Source organism: Oryctolagus cuniculus, chromosome 20 (genome assembly GCF_051225735.1).
Source record: "Oryctolagus cuniculus isolate XC-2025 breed Fujian yellow rabbit chromosome 20, ASM5122573v1, whole genome shotgun sequence".
Taxonomy (NCBI): domain Eukaryota; kingdom Metazoa; phylum Chordata; class Mammalia; order Lagomorpha; family Leporidae; genus Oryctolagus; species Oryctolagus cuniculus.
In genome coordinates this window covers 49,367,054-49,383,030 of record NC_142886.1, presented here as the reverse complement: position 1 = coordinate 49,383,030, position 15,977 = coordinate 49,367,054, and the positions used below count along the sequence as shown (strand labels likewise).

The 15,977-nt window shown below is 51.4% G+C and overlaps 1 long non-coding RNA gene across 1 annotated transcript in view; it reads left to right on the top strand.

Moving 5' to 3' along the window:
* Positions 1–4,221: 4,221 nt before the first annotated feature.
* LOC138847266 (uncharacterized) overlaps positions 4,222–15,977 on the top strand; it is a 32,533-nt gene continuing 20,777 nt past the window's right edge. The window contains exon 1 of the long non-coding RNA XR_011384978.2: positions 4,222–4,349. This is a non-coding gene — a long non-coding RNA (uncharacterized LOC138847266). The remainder of the gene's footprint in view (positions 4,350–15,977) is intronic.

Here is a 15,977-nt window from a genome sequence, read left to right as displayed (position 1 = left end):
TCTCGGGAAATGTGTATAATGAAAAAAGATGCATGGATTTCCAAATATTTTTTGCACAAAAATGAATTTATCTTTTAATTCTATTTTCTACAAACTTCTCAAAGTACCCTCATATGAAGCTTCAGAAAATACAAACTAAGACATAGCGACAGAGAGTAGATCAGTGGTGCCTGAGCATGATGGGAGAGGAGGGTGGTGTGAACGCAGTACAGGGGGACAAGGCAGTGCCTGGGGGGAGCGATGGACGTTTTCATTGTCATCTGGGCAGTGGTTGACTTTGTGGGTGAGTGGGGAGTGATGGACATTTCACTGTCTCTCATGCAGTGGTTGACTTTGTGGGTGAGTGGGGAGCAATGGACATTTCACTGTCACCTGTGCAGTGGTTGAGTTTGTGGGTGAGTGGGAAGCGATGGACATTTCACTGTCACCTGTGCAGTGGTTGACTTTGTGGGTGAGTGGGGAGCGATGGACATTTCACTGTCACCTGTGCAGTGGTTGAGTTCGTGGATGAGTGAATATGGGTGGTTCCCTTATTATTGACTGGGATTGTTCGATTTTATGATGGTGCAAAAGTGGCATTCATTCTGTTGAGGCCATACTTTGAATTTCAAGTTTCCCCAGGCTACTGATACATAGTGAGAGTCAGTCTGCCTGCCATGCTAGGTGGTGGCCACATCTGCATGACCACGACGGTGAAATCGGTGAAGCTGTGGTGGTGAGGAGGTCAGTTGTGTAAATGAACTTGGGCTTGAACACCTATCAGGATGGAATCCCATTGGATGTTAAGGAGCAGGTACAGGGCAGCCCTTCGGTACATGCAGCCTACTGGGTGTCTGCTGCATGTTAAAAGTTCAGGTGGCACCTCCTACACAAGTGGCCAGTGAAGGTGCTCACCCCACCCTGCCCTTTCTCCTGGTGCCTCTGACCCCTTCACGGGGGACACTGGTTGAGGTACTGACGCCGTTGGTTGAGGTACTGATGTCGTCAGATGCTGGTTGTACTGACAACGTTGGATGCTGGTTGAGGTATTGACGTTGTTGGACACTAGTTGAGGTACTGACGTCATTGGTTGAGGTACTGACGTCGTTGGACGCTGGTTGAGGTACTGACGTCATCGGACACTGATTGAGGTACTGACGTCATGGGGTGCTGGTTGAGGTACTGACATTGTTGGGCGCTGGTTGAGGTACTGACGTCGTTGGACGCTGGTTGAGGTACTGACGTCATTGGTTGAGGTACTGACATCGTTGGATGCTGGTTGAGGTACTGACGTCATCGGACACTGATTGAGGTACTGACATCATGGGGTGCTGGTTGAGGTACTGACATTGTTGGGCGCTGGTTGAGGTACTGACGTCGTTGGACACTGGTTGAGGTACTGACATCATCGGATGCTGGTTGTATTGACGTCATCGGATGCTGGTTGAGGTACTGACGTCATCGGACGCTGGCTGAGGTACTGACGTCATGGGGTGCTGATGTAGTTATCCTTCATTGGGAGACACGGTTATTCCCCTGACTCCAGGGCCTGGTATGCGTTGGTTCTCCCTCCCGGGAGCAGGCAGGTCACCGTGAAAACTTCAGGACATCCTTGTTACGCCATGAGTGGAGATGGTGTTTCAGGCTCTTTCTTGATTCTTCCTGTGCTGTCCAAACCGGACCCACCATTTAAGAGTCTTGGATTCCTTGCCCTCCGATCCTGACCTCCTCGTCACCTCCGTGGGTTTCCAAGCCGGATGAGGCGCAGCCGATGGTGTTGGCAGGGTCTGCCTCCCTCTGTTGCTCTTGCTGGGAACCCCTTGAGGCAAGAGCAGTACCTTTTCTGCTGATTTATGAGCGTGTGACCTAAGGAATGCTGAACTGGATCGCTAATTATTCTGACACAGTTACCTACTGTACTGCCTGCTAGTGGTTATGTGTATTTACTTCCTGTCTTTTTGATAGCGTTGCCCGTAGCACAGACTTAACACGGGGGAGGTGAGCACTGCTGGTCCTGGGGGGACACAGGTACTCTGGGCAGCTGGTGAGTGGCCTCAGAACCTTCTCCATGTGTCGGGACCCACTTCGTCAGTGTGAATCCTTAATAATGTGCGCGACTGGACAGAACCATCCCTTCTTGTAAAAAAAAAAAGAAAACAAAAAAGCTAACGTCTGGGCCTGTGTATACCAGTTACTTCATTTCCCAAACATGTGTTGTTTTTCTTGGCTGTGGTGCGACACAGTCTAAACCGCACCGACTCATTAATTTACCTGCAAAGGCGCGACTCGAACAGTGCTGCTGGCTGTGTTGTTTATTTTGCCCGAGTGCTCAGTTCTGCATACTGCGTATTAATTTTTATGTAAAAACTGAATCACTAAGATTAGCATGGACTTAGGTTTACTTACCACATACAGAAATGCTAGAACCGGAGCGGAGACCAGACACGGGAGGGAGATGGTTGTGGGACAAGAAGAGCCGCTGGATGGAGCCGCTTGAGTGATGGAGCTGCGCTGGCCGTTAGGCAGCCTCGAGAGTGGCCGGGGTCACCCCTCGTCTCCGGGAGACCGGATTCAGGCAGACGGGGATCGGGCCGGGGAGATCTGCGGCCCGGTACGCTGGCTGCTTGATCATTCTCCCAACTCCTGACCTTATCCAAAATTCATGCCTACTGTAGTAAGACGAGAAGATGCCAAAAAGCAATAAAAAGCAGGTAACTCTCATTATCACTGCTCAGTGAGTGATAGCTGCTGCGTCTTCTTAATACATATGCTTTTATTTTTCTGATATTTTGTCATGAAAAATTTCAAATGTTGATATATATTTTTATTTATTAAAGATTTATTTATTTGAAAGGCAGTTACAGAGAAAGAGGGAGGGACAGAGAGAAAGACAAATTTTCCACCTGCTGGTTCATTCCCCCCTGTTAAGGGCCAGGGCTGGGCCGGGCTGAAACCAGGAGCCTGGAATGCCTTCTGGGTCTCCCACATGGGTGGCAGGAGCCCAAGCACTTGGGCCATCATCTGCTGCCTTCCCAGGTACATTAGCAGGAAGTTGGATTGGAAGAGCATTCTGGGAATTGGCGCTGTGATACGGGATGCCAGCATTGCGGGTGGTGGCTTAGCCTGCTGTGCCGTGACACTGGTCCCCAGATAAATGTTTAGAACTTACCTAGTTTCTGCCATTGACCTTGTACTCTTCTTGCTTTACTATGTTTATCCACCCATCTGTTTCCTGTCCCTCCATCAGTCCATTTTTTAAAAAAGATTTTATTTATTTATTTGAGAGGTAGCGTTACAGACAGTGAGAGGGAGAGACACAGAGAGAAAGGTCTTCCTTTGGTTGGTTCACTCCCCAGATGGCTGCAATGGCCGGAGCTGTGCCGATCCAAAGCCAGGAGCTAGGTGTCTCTTCCCAGTCTCCCACGCGGGTGCAGGGGCCCAAGGACTTAGGCCATCTTCTACTGCTATCCCAGGCCACGGCAGAGAGCGGAACTGGAAGAGGAGCAGCCGGGACTCGAACCGGCGCCCCTATGGGATGCCGGCACCACGGATGGAGGATTAACCTAGTGTGCCACAGCGCCGGCCCCTGTTCATTTCTGATGCATGCACTGGCCCTCAGCAATTCAGCCTGCACTTCTAGAGTTCATTCTGCTTTTCCCTCTGACGTGAAACGCCCACACCTGGACGATGCCCCGCCTGGACTGTGGTGGATATACGCCACGTGGACTCTACTGACACTTACCTCCCGGGGCTCACTCCCTCCCCGGCCTTCCCTGGCTGAGCATGACCAGTGACATAGAGCTCTGGAGAGGGGACGTCCCTGCATCGTCGTTAGGTGTTGTGGAAGCCTCCATTTCTGGTAGGCGGGAGCTCGCTTCCCGTGGGCACGGTGCATGGACACACGTGGCGGGGGCCTGAGCTGGCCGCAGGCCAGTGAGCAGCGGAAGGCTGCCCTGGGTCGCGGGGCTCCAAGCAGAGGAGTCTCAAGCCAGCTCCCAGGTGAGCCTGGAAGTGGACTCTCCCCGAGGTGAGCGTCCAGGTGGGACTGCAGCCTCGCAGACTCCAGCGTCAGCCCAGCGACGCTCCTGGACAGCTGGCCTGCAGGAACGCGAATAGCAGATAGGTGCTGTGTGAAACCGCTCAGGGCGTGGGAGCTTGGGACACAGCAGCAGAAAGCAAACACAGGAAGTGGTACCTGAGGGCGGGTCTAGCTGCAGCACGTTCCTGAGAACGTGGAGCAGTTCCGGATCTCAGCAGTGGGCGGAGAAGTGTGGTGGAGAAAGCTCGAGTCTCCTGGGAAGACTGTTAGCAGCAGCAACCTGGGAGCTGAAGACACTGCCGATGAAGGCTCGGAGTAAGGCTCGGAGCAGGTAAGGGGGTCCTTGTGGCGTGGTGACAGAAAGCTCACGCAGTGTCAGCTCGGTCACGCGGGAAGCAGAATTCGTAGGCAGTGAACTGGGCTCTGCAGCCCCAGAGAACCCCAGGCCGCGTGGAAGGGTGCCCAGTTTCTTGCAGCCTTTAGTAAGAAGTAAGAGGAGGGGGATTTGAGGGAGGAACAGGTGAACCCAGAGGACCTAGGATCGGGTGATTTTAGAAAACCGTGCTCTCTAGGGAGTCTGAGCGTGTGGCCCTTCAGCCTCTTGCTAAAACCCCGGAGACGGAAAGGTCAGAGCGTCCAGGGCCATGCCTCACAGAGCCCCCGGGGGCCGCGGGCGTCCCCTCAGCACGTGCATGGAGCTTGCAGACGGGCCCGAGGCTGTCGTCAGGAGTGAGTGGCCGCAGGATGAGCGTGCCCCACGTCGGAGGACCTGGCCTCAGCTCGCGCTCTGGCCGCTGCCTGCAGCTTCCCGGTGACCCAGACCCCGAGAGGCACCACGTGGGTACCTGGATCGAGTGTCGGCTTCCCACCTTTGGGCCTCGTCCAGCCCCGGTCACGGCGTGCACCCGGGGAGTGGGCCAGCAGACTGGAGCTTTCCTCTCTGTCTCGGCACTAACATTAAAAATCATCTGAACGTGCCCATGTGACAAGCAAATGAGGGATCTTCTGGGGGCGGTGGGCCCTGGGCCCCGAGGGCAGTCTCCAGGGGCAGCCAGGGCTGCAGTCAGCTGCCCGGGTGAGCCGGGAAGTGGAGCCTCCCCAGACGTGGGAGAGAGCGCGGCTGCCGGTCAGTGGGTTGCGGTGGGACTGACGGGGGCTGTGAGGCCGAGGCCCTGTCTGTGGTACTTCGTCACGCGGCGGTAGGGAAGGGATGTGCCACGTGGTGACGACATCATACTGTCCAGCCAGGTGCGCACAGATTGCCTCGCGCCACTTCTGGGTCCCCGTCCTCAAAGCCCAGGGCAGAACCCTTCTGGTCCTGCTCAGACGGGGCAGTAGGTCAACCTGCCTGTTCGAGTATTCTAAGTAAAGGAAGCCACACAGAGCTCGCTCTCTCTGTCTCTGTCTCTCTCTCTTTCTTGTTTTTGGGGTCAGGCTTCTTTCACTTAGCATAATTTGGGGATTTATCCATGATGCCGTATAGCAGTAGTAGGTCCTTTCTGTTACTGAGTCTAATTTTGTTGTAGGAATTGATCATCATTTGTTCATCCATTTTCCTGTTGAGCTAGGGTCAGTAATATCTAGTATTTGCCTGTTATACATAAATCTCCTATAAATTTTTTTGCACAAGTCCTTTTGCGAATAAAAATATGCTTTTATTTCTGGAGTAAATACCTAGTTAGGACCTGCTGGTGCCAGGAGGTTGTCAGATGAGTTTTTCAGGAGACTGTGACGTGTTGTCCCAGCGTAGCCGCACTGCGTCCCAGCCGGCAGCTCTGACAGCTGAGCCCGCGATGCCATCTCACTGTGGTTTTGATCCTCATTGTCCTGATTTCTAGGATGTTGAGTGCTTTGTTCATGTGCTTAGTAGATATTTGCTTATCCTGTTTTGGAAATGTCTTTAAATGTTTTTTAAAACAAAAGGCACACACACACACACATACACGCACACACACACAGATCTTCCACATGCTGGTTCACTCCCCGCAGGCCCACAGCAGACTGGGCTGGGCTGGACTGGAGCCAGGTGCCCAGAACTCCGTCTTGGTGTTTCGTGTGTGTGGCAGGGACCCAAGTGCTTGGGCCACCATTGCTGCCTCCCCGGGGGAGCACTGGCCGGAGGCTGGACTGGAGAGCTGAGCTGGGCATCCCAAGTAGCATCTGCACACTGTGCCAGACGCCCGGTGCTGAGAACCTTCGCCGCGCTCTGGTTTTGAGGATGCGTGTTTTGTGATTTTATGCCGTGTCTCAAGGGTTCTTTTTGTGCCCTGGATGCCAATCTAGGTAAGGATTTTGGTTTTACAAATCTTTTTTTCTCAGGATGTGGCTTGCCTAGGAGTTTTCCTTGTCTTTTTTCTTTAACTTAATATTTTATTTAGTATTTTTTGAGATAACTATTTTTAAACATTTATTTATTAATTTGAAAGGCAGACTTACAGAGAGGCAGAGAGAGAGAGAGAGGGAGAGAGAGAGAGAGAGAGAGAGAGAGAGAGACGAGCTGGGCTGATATGAAGCCACGAGCCTGGAGCCTCCCCTGGGTCTCCCCACTGGCACAGAGGCCCAAGCACTTGGGCCATCTTCTACTGCTTTCCCAGGCCATAGCAGGGAGCTGGATGGGACGTGGAGCAGCCGGGACTCGAACCGGCGCCCATATGGGATGCCGGCACTGCAGGCGGCAGCTTTACCCGCTGTACCACAGCGCCAGCCCCTCGAGATGACATTTTAAATTTACATTATAGTCAGAGGCTTAATGACTCTACTAAATCAAGGGTTCAACAAATAAAAAGTAAAATGGCTGCAGCCCAGCAGGAAAAACAGATGTGGCTGCAAACAGTAATCCTTCACTCATACCATGTAAACTTTGAAAGTCACCAAATTTAGGATGTCACGTGAGGAGAGGATTCTAATTTTGATGAACTCTGCTTATCCAGTGTTTTCTGTTATGATTGTTGTTTTGTGTGATTTGTGCCCGCAACGTTTGCCTGGCTCAAGCCATGAGCAGCTTTGCTGTTCCGCGCAGGTACCGCAGTGTCTGATCCCCGTGGCTTTGTGGCAGGTGTTGGAGTCAGATCGCCTAAGTCCGCTCATCTTGTTTGGGTTTCAGGGCTGCTTTACACATTGGAGATCAGCGCCGTCCACCAGAGCTTTCTGCAGTGGTGGCATTGTTGTACGTTTGCACCATTTAAGAAGGGTCACCACTGACCACATGTGGGGTGCTAGCACTTGGAATGTGGTCAGCGTGATGAGGAGCTGAGCCGCGGGTGGTCAGGATGCCCATACTGGACAGTTCCGCTGTGGGCCCTGTGCACTTCCAGACGTGTTTGGGAGGAGCTGGCCAGTGCTGGCACCACAGTTGGGGTCACACGGAATCTTCAGCTCCGTTTGGCAGGGTTGATGGCTTAGCCATGTGAATCTTCCGTTCGTTACTGGGCCCCGTCTCTCCGTGTGCTCACACCGTTATTTCCTCAAAAGTATTTTGTGGTTTTCAGTCTTGAAGCGATTTTGTTGAATGTCTAAGCGTGTTGTGGTTTTTGATGGTGTTGTAAGTGGAATTAATTTTGAAATTCATTTTACAAATTTTATTTTTGAGATTTATTTTTCCGCTGTTTCCTGCAGTTGGATTTGATGTATTTTCCTTCTAATCCTCTGACCTTGCTGACTCAGTGAGTAGTGTAGGTGTAGTTCTACTGCTCCTCTTTCGCTCTGAGTGGTTTTATTTGGGTGAGCACCTATTTCTGTTATCCTTTTGTGCTGGCTGGAAGCCCCAGCGCAGTGCTGAACGGCGAGAAAGGACACTCACCTTGTCCTCAGCTCAGTGGGAAGGGCTCAGGCGGCCGTCACGAAACACAGGGCCAGCTCGGGGCCGGTGCTGTTTCTGGTTCTCATCATGAATCTGGAGTTTCATTCAATTCTTGTTCTGCGTGAATTGACATCATCGTATGGTTTGTCTTCAGTCTGTTGAGACTGAGTTACACTGATTTTTGAATGAAACTCCTGTGGGGAGCAACTGGGAGCAACTCGGACTAGACTAAGTTACTGGAATTAAGACTTATTCTATGCATCTGCTCTCCCACAATATGGCGCTGGGAGAGGAGGAAACAGCTTCTACACAGCTGCCTCCAGTTCAACCATAAACAGCAGGACCTGCTCCTGATTGGAGGAGAGCAGCGTACTCGGCGTGTGGGTAGCAGAGTTGGGATTGGTGGAAGAGGACTATAAAGGAGGAGAGAGACAACATGCACCAGGAACATCTAAGGGGAACATCTATCTGAAGGAACACCTGTGCAGCCCCCGAGAGAGCCGGCCGGTGGTGTGCCGCTCCCCCGCGGAAGTGGGGAAAGTGGCTAGGGGGAACCGCCCTTCCACGGAGGTGGAAGGGTCGGTAGCCAACCCGGGAAGAACCAGCAGCAAACCCGGGGAGGGCCGAGCAGACGAAAGAACAGCACAGGGTCCTGTGTCGTTCCTCCACGAAGACGGGGAGCGACAACTCCAACCGTACATTTCTGGGGCATTACCTTGCTGGTCGTGATGTAGTGTCTGTTTTGCACACTCTGTGTTCTATTTACTGATATTTTGTTAAATATTTTGCGTCTGTGTCTATGAGTGATACTGGTCTATAGTCTTCTTGTATTCTGTAATTTATTCGTCGGGCTTGGATTGTAGGGCTCAGTGGCCTCTTAAAACAGGCCGGGCAGGTTTTCTCTTGGACACCTGGGGAGAGTGACGTGGTTGTTCTCACTTCCTGAATGCTGGTGAAGCTGTCTGGGACTGAGGGCATGCATTTGATAAGGAGCCAGTTCCTGCGTAGGTATATGACCGTTGAGGTTTTCTGCTCTACAGAATTTATCTATTTCATTTAAATTGTTAAATTTCTTCATTAAAAATTAGTAGAGTCTCTTGTTAGATCTGCGATATCTGCAGTGATGTCTCCTGTCTCATTCTTTCTTTCTTTCTTTTTTTTTTTAATTTCATTTTCCATGAGCTTTTAAAAAGATTGATTGATTTATTTGAAAGGCAGAGCATCCGAGAGGGGGAGAGGTCTTCCATCCGCTGGTTCACTCGCCAAACGGCTGCAGCAGCCAGGGCTGGGCCACGCTGAAGCCAGGAGCTTACAGCCCCGTCCAGGCCTCCTCATGGTGGCAGCGACCGGGGGTGGCCCATCCGCTGCTGCCTTCCCAGGCCGTCAGCAGGGAGCTGGGAGGGAAGTGGGGCAGCCGGGACTCGAACCGGTGCTCACGGGAGATGCTGGCACCACAAAGGGCTGCCTAACCCCCGCACCACAGTGTCGGCCCTGCTCTGTCTTGATTTGTTCGTTGTGTCTTCGCTGTTTTTTGATCAGAGTAGCTTGGGGCATCTCACATTTACCTTTCAAAGAGCAATCTTTCTGTCTTACTGATGTTTTGTAGTTTCTGCTTTATTTTGAATTGATTACTGCTTTCATTTCCTCTTGTCCACACTGTTTCCTTCGTTCCTCTTCCTCGGGTGCCTGAAGTTGGAATCTCGGGTCGTTGTTGTGGATATTTCTCCTTTTCCAGCGCAAGCATGTGAAGCTGACTTCGCCTGAACCAGTGCCGCGTGTCGCGCTCCGTCTCCGCTGTCACGCAGCTCAGGTAGTTCCTAATTCTGCTGTGACCTTGTCTTTAACTCATGCGTTATTTGTGAATGTGTTTTTCATGATGAAAATTTTGGATTTTTTCAGGTATTTTACGGTTACTTGATTTATAATTGCATTATTGTCGTGATTCTGGTGAGGGTGGTTTTGTGTGTTGATGGAGTGTATTCTCCAGGTTTGGGACATAGTAGCCCTGAAGTCCTTTTTCTCTGTTATTAATACAGTCACCCGACACGTGCTTGGGGTTTTTATTCTATACATTTTTCTACTCAGGTACTTTCAACCTCTCTGTTTCTTTATATTTATTTTTTTGAAAAATTTATTTTATTTGAAAGGCAGAGTTACAGGGAGGCAAAGACAGAGAGAGAGAGGGAGAGAGATTGGGATCTCCCATCTGCTGGTTCACTCCCCAGTTGGCCACAATGGCCAGAGCTGGGCCGATCCGTCTTCCCGGTCTCCCACAAGAGTGCTGGGGCCCAAGGACTTGGGCCATCTTCCACTACTCTCCCAAGCCATAGCAGAGATCTGGGTCGGAAGTGGAGCAGCTGGGACTTGAACCAGTGCCCATATGGGATGCCGGTACTGTAGGCACTGGCCTCTGTGTCTTTATATTTAAAAATGTGCTTATCTTGTAGACAACATATAGTTGTGTCCAGCTCTTTTAAAACCCATTCTATCTCTGCGTTTTAATTAGGATATTTAGTCAGCTAACACAGTGGTTTTTGTATCGCTTGATTCAGGTCTACCACTTTGTGTTCTTTGTCCCATGTGTTTTTTTTTTTTTTTTCTCCATTCTTCCCATTCAGCCTTCTTTGAGATTATTTAGTTTATTTGTTTTTAGAATTTCATTTTAGTTTATCTGTGGATTTTTCAGTTGTTCATCTTTGCGCTTTCTAGTCGTTTCTTCAGACATCACGACGTATGTTGTGGAATTCCTGCCATTACTTACTGTTACCTGGTAGTTACTCTCGCAGGGGAGTGGAACGTGGGTTGCAGCTGCAGAGGGTCTTTGCCCCCCTCCCCCACGGCATCAGTAATCTATAGACCACACCCACATCTCGCTTCCAGCCAGATAATACACATCTCTTTATACACATCTACAGACAAATCAAGAAGAACAGTTGTTTTCCTCATTACCAAGATACTCCCCGTATTCTGTGTCTCCAAGATCTGAATTTCCACATGGAGTTAGTTTCTTTCAGGATGAAGAACTTCTTATAGCATATTTGATGTGGATCTACCGTCAGTGAATTCTCAGTTGTCTTGTATTTGGAATTCTCTTTATTTGTGTTAACTCTTACAAGACACATATGCTGACCGTAGAGTTCCGGGCTAGCAAGCGTTCCGCATTTTTAGTAGAATGTTGGAGACGCTGCCCTTGTGTGTTTTGGCCCCTGCGGCAGTTACAGAGGCTTTGGATGTGCTGTCTCCTGTACGTCACGTTGCGTTTTTCTCTGGTTGCTTTCGCGATGCACCCCACCCTGCCTCTGATTGGATTTATTTTTGGCTATGGGTGGGTGGGTGTGGCTTTCTTTGTAGTTTTTTTGCTTGATGTTCCCTGAATTTCTTATCTTTGAATTTATTGTTTTTTTTTTTTTTAAATCAAATTAGATTTTTTTTTTGGCCATTGATTTTCGAGTGTTCTCTGTACTAGTCTGTCTTCCTCCTCATTCCATCAATTCCACGGATGAGAGATTTGCTGGTTTTGTTCCACAGGTTTCTGTGGCTCTGTTCATTTCTCCCAGTCTTTTTCTTCGTGTTTTTCTGAATAGGTAATGTCTATTGGCTCAAAACTCATAGGCTCTTTCCTCCATCATATTCATTATGCTAGTAAGCCCAATCTAAAGAAATGTTCATATGTTGTATTTTTGTAAAAAGACTTAATTTTTAGAGCAATTCTAGGCTCACAGCAAAGTTGAGAAGAAGGTAGAGAGTTGCACACACTCCCGCCTCCACGCGCACACGCCCCCCCCCCCCCATGTCCCCATCAGAGCTGTGCAACCACCTTAAGCGTCAGGACGGCTGAGTCCAGGTGCACGCCCGTGCTGGACGTGAGCTGGGTTTGGACATGATCACGTGTGCCCAGCGTGACAGCACGAAGCATGGATTGTATTCTGATGCTGTAGACTTTGCCTTTAATTCTATTTTATAGTTTTTATTTATATGATGACATTTCCTATCTTTACATGCGTGGAGAAGATATTTTCATTTCTGTCCTTGCTTTTAAATCCTGGTCTTGTAGTTTTAAAGTTTGCATCATTCTGGGATTGGTCTCTGTTTTTCTCTTGTGGATAGGTCACATTTCCTTGCTTTTTCTCTGCCGTGTAATTTTGGCCGCGCGCGTACCGTCTGGGTTCTGCTGCGTTTCTCTGAAGGAGGACAGACTGGAGCTGGGTTGGAGTGGAGCCGCTGAGATCCGGCTCCAGTGCTTTGTCCTCCACGCGGCTGCGCGGAGTCCACTCTGACCCGTGAGGCCCAGGCCCCCCGCACAGCTGACGCGCCTCTCTCTGGTTCTCTGTCTCTGTCTTCCAGATTTGTCCCTGCACCTGCAGGGCCCAGGCCAACCTGAGCTCTGGCCAGAACAGCTGTGAGTTTTCTCAGAGATTAGTCACTGCTGTGGTGAAAACCGCACCTTGTCCTCAGGCTAAAAGCTGTGAACATGAACATGTCACATCTTTGCCTTCCCAATGTCAACTTCCCTCCCCAGTCTACCTGCTTTCGTTCATCCTCCAGTGACCAGAACTCCTGTTTTATTTGTGTGTGTGTGTGTGTACACATATTTTAGAGACTGATTTTTTTTTTTTTAATTTGAAAGGCAGAGTGAGAGAGCAACATCTCCCATCTGCTGGTTCACTCCCCAAATGCCTGCAACAGCTGTGGCTGGGCCCGGCCAAAGCCAGGAGCCTGGAACGGAAGCTGGGTCTCCCATGTGGTGGCAGGGGCCCCAGTGCTGGGCCCGCACTGCTGTCTCCCGGGCACCTTGGTAGGAGGCTGGGGTCAGTGGTGGAGCTGGGACTCGAGCCCAGGCGCTCCACTGTGGGAGACAAGCGTCCCGGCATCTCTGGCCCGGGCCTGCCCCGTCTGACGTGGGCGCCGGAGCCGGGGTTCCCGTCGGCAAGGGCTGGGTCTCGGCGAGCTCACTCTGTCCAGAAGGGACGCACCTCTTCCTTCCCCTGAGGTGACGTGTGCTTATTTTTAGACAACCCGCACGGCGGGCTTTTTCTTTTCTTCTCTTTTCTTTACGATGTATCTGTTTGTTTGAAAGGCAGCGTTAGCAGGAGAGAGAGAGACCTTCTGTCCACTGATTCACTCCTCAAGTGGCTGCAACGGCCGGAGCTGGGCCAGGCGGAAGCCAGCAGCCAGGAGCTTCTTCCCGGTCTCCCACGTGGGTGCAGGGGCCCAAACACTTGGATTGTCTTCCACTGCTTTCCCAGGCGCATTAATGGGGAGCTGGACTGGAAGTGGAGCAGCCGGGACTTGAACCGGCGCCCACATGGATGCTGGCATTGTAGGTGGAAGCTTTACCTGCTGTGCCACCCTGTCGGCCCCAGATGTGCTTTTTCTTAAAAGCGTTGCCTCAGCTCCATCGAAGCCAGAGGGTGCAGGAGAGGGAGAGCTTAGCGTGAGATCAGTCCCGTTTCTCTGAGTCCTGGCCGCCTTTGATTTTTATAAGACACAAAATATGATCTTCAAAAAAATTACAAAATGCTGTTTTCCATAATAAGTATGTATTGAATTGTTTATTATGATTATATTGTGGGCATTTCTTCTATCAGAAAACAATCTTTAAAACACATTTTTTTTTTTTTTTTTTTTTTGACAGGCAGAGTGGACAGTGAGAGAGAGAGACAGAGAGAAAGGTCTTCCTTTTGCCGTTGGTTCACCCTCCAATGGCCGCCGCGGCCGGTGCACCGCGCTGATCCGATGGCAGGAGCCAGGAGCCAGGTGCTTTTCCTGGTCTCCCATGGGGTGCAGGGCCCAAGCACCTGGGCCATCCTCCACTGCACTCCCTGGCCACAGCAGAGGGCTGGCCTGGAAGAGGGGCAACCGGGACAGAATCCGGCACCCCGACCGGGACTAGAACCCGGTGTGCCGGCGCCGCTAGGTGGAGGATTAGCCTAGTGAGCCACGGCGCCAGCCTTAAAACACATTTTTTAATGCCTGTATACCTTCTCATCATATGGGTATTTGCTAATTTACTTAGCTGTTTTCCATTGTAAAAACATACTCTGCTACCGTGTTTTTGCCCCTGACAGTTGCCAGTCTTGCAAGTACCCTTGCACGCAGCCCGTGTGAACTGTGAGGCAGAGTGGTCCTGCTCCCCACGCCTCCCTTGCACGTGGCCTGTGTGAACCGTGTGAGGCGGGAGTGGTCCTGCTCCCCACGCCTCCCCTGCCTCCGGGGCTCTCAGTGTTGAGATGCTGACTGGGGGTTACCTGCATGTGTTTCAGGTTGTTTACGTGGTGGTGCTGGGATGGAGTTGACTGGGATCCTGACTGATGAGGGGGGAGTGAGGAAAGAGAGGACGTGGTTGTTCCTGGAAGATCCAAGTTGAACGCTGCAGGGAGCTCACCAACCAAGCAGCTGAGGATTAGGTCCTGGGCCAGGTACCGTGAACAGTTGAGCAGGCGGGACCGTGTGGAGTCTGCTGTGCCGGCTTCAGAGGCCCAAACTCAGAACTCGGAGCAGGAGTTCAGGCTTCGTGTAAGAAAAGTCCGAGTCCTCTGCAGCGTGAGTTCTCGGCAGGGCCTCGGTGCTTCTGGGAAGAGGATGAGTGGGTTTGCGTCTGCACCGTGATCTGTAACACCGCGCTGTGGCACTCCTGTGCTGCGGATCCAGCGCTCCCTGGTGAACTGACTTCCCAGGGAACTGGCCAGGCTGTCCACCTGCTGACCTCGGGAGCATGCACAAGGAGAATGTAACTATTTGGTTAGGGTATTTGGTTAGGGTATTTGGTTAGGGTATTTGGTTAGGGTATTTGGTTAGGATAGATCCCGAGAAATGCAGTTGCCACGTCCTTTTTAGACTATTAATCATATTATGTAGTTTCCCACTTTAATTTTATTTCTTCAAGCTTGATGCCTAGAAATGGCATCGCTGTGTATTTTTTTGACTAGTAATCTGTCTCGCCTAATTTCTTGTTAGAGGGAGAGCAGTTGTACCAACCTGTGGTCGCACACAGAGCCGTCTCCAGGGCACAGCACGTGGGAGCCCGGCGGCGTCTCTCCAGCTTTAGTCGGCTTTTATGGCTCACTCCAGTGCCTTTGACCTGGAACTTCTTGGGGGGGGAAAAAAGCCCTACTTTGTCCTTTGTCCCAAGGAAGTAGAATTCTAGTCCTAGTTACTGATGTGGGTTTTTGTGAATCCTAACCTCAAAATAAAATGGTAACCATAAATCCACTGGAGTCGTTCGTGTGCACAAGTACGATTTCACCTATCGTGTTATCACGCTCAGGCAGCTGCCGGGGTCCGCCGATTGACCCTGTGTTCGTGAGCAGAGCTCTGCCACGCGCCGCGGTGTGTTTGCTGCGCTCAGCGCCCGGCTCTGGCTCCTGGGCTGAGTCAGCTCTGCCGTGGACAGGGGGACTCCAGGAACGTCATGGAAGTGACATTTAAAGGAAGTTGATTTTGGTGCAGAGAACATTCTGACTCCGTGCACACAGGCGTGTTCGACAGGCTCAGAGACATGCTCACTGTGAACACACTCTGCGTGTTTCAGAAGTCCCTGAGCCCAGATAGAGGCGTCCTTGCATCCCACTTCTGCGTGAACAGCGTGTGGTCGCCTGTGTGCCCCCTGCTGCTGACAGTGAAGGGAGCCAAGCGGGAGCCCCGCCTTGTCGGGAGGGCCGTGCGTGTCGCAGGCAGGTCTGCACCGCGAGCGGCAGAACGCTGGATCGTGCTGCACCCGGATTGGATCGCTCATTCATCTGCGTCCACCCCGGGACGGCCCTGGGATGCCGGACAGATAAGGAAACCGAGCGCTGGCAAGTGTGGCAGCTCCCGGCAGGCACGCGGTGGCTCAGGACTGGCTTCAGGGCCTGGCTTCGGAGCCTGGCTTCGGAGCCTGGCGCCCGCAGCTGGGTTCTGGCCTGCGCTGAGTTGCCTCTCAAGGGACATTTGAGTGGTGTCGGATATGAGTCAGCGGTTTCAGATGTTTCACATACTTAAGATTAATCTTGGCAGTCTCATTGTCAGCCGATGAATTAAGTGACTTGCCCAAGGACTCAGCTAGGAGGTAGCAGAGCCAGAAATCGGCCCAGGACGCGAGGAACCCCGAAGTGGGGAGCTTTGCTAGAAACCCTCCCACTGCACTGCCCGCCCGCTGGGGTCACCACCCCCACCCAGGTT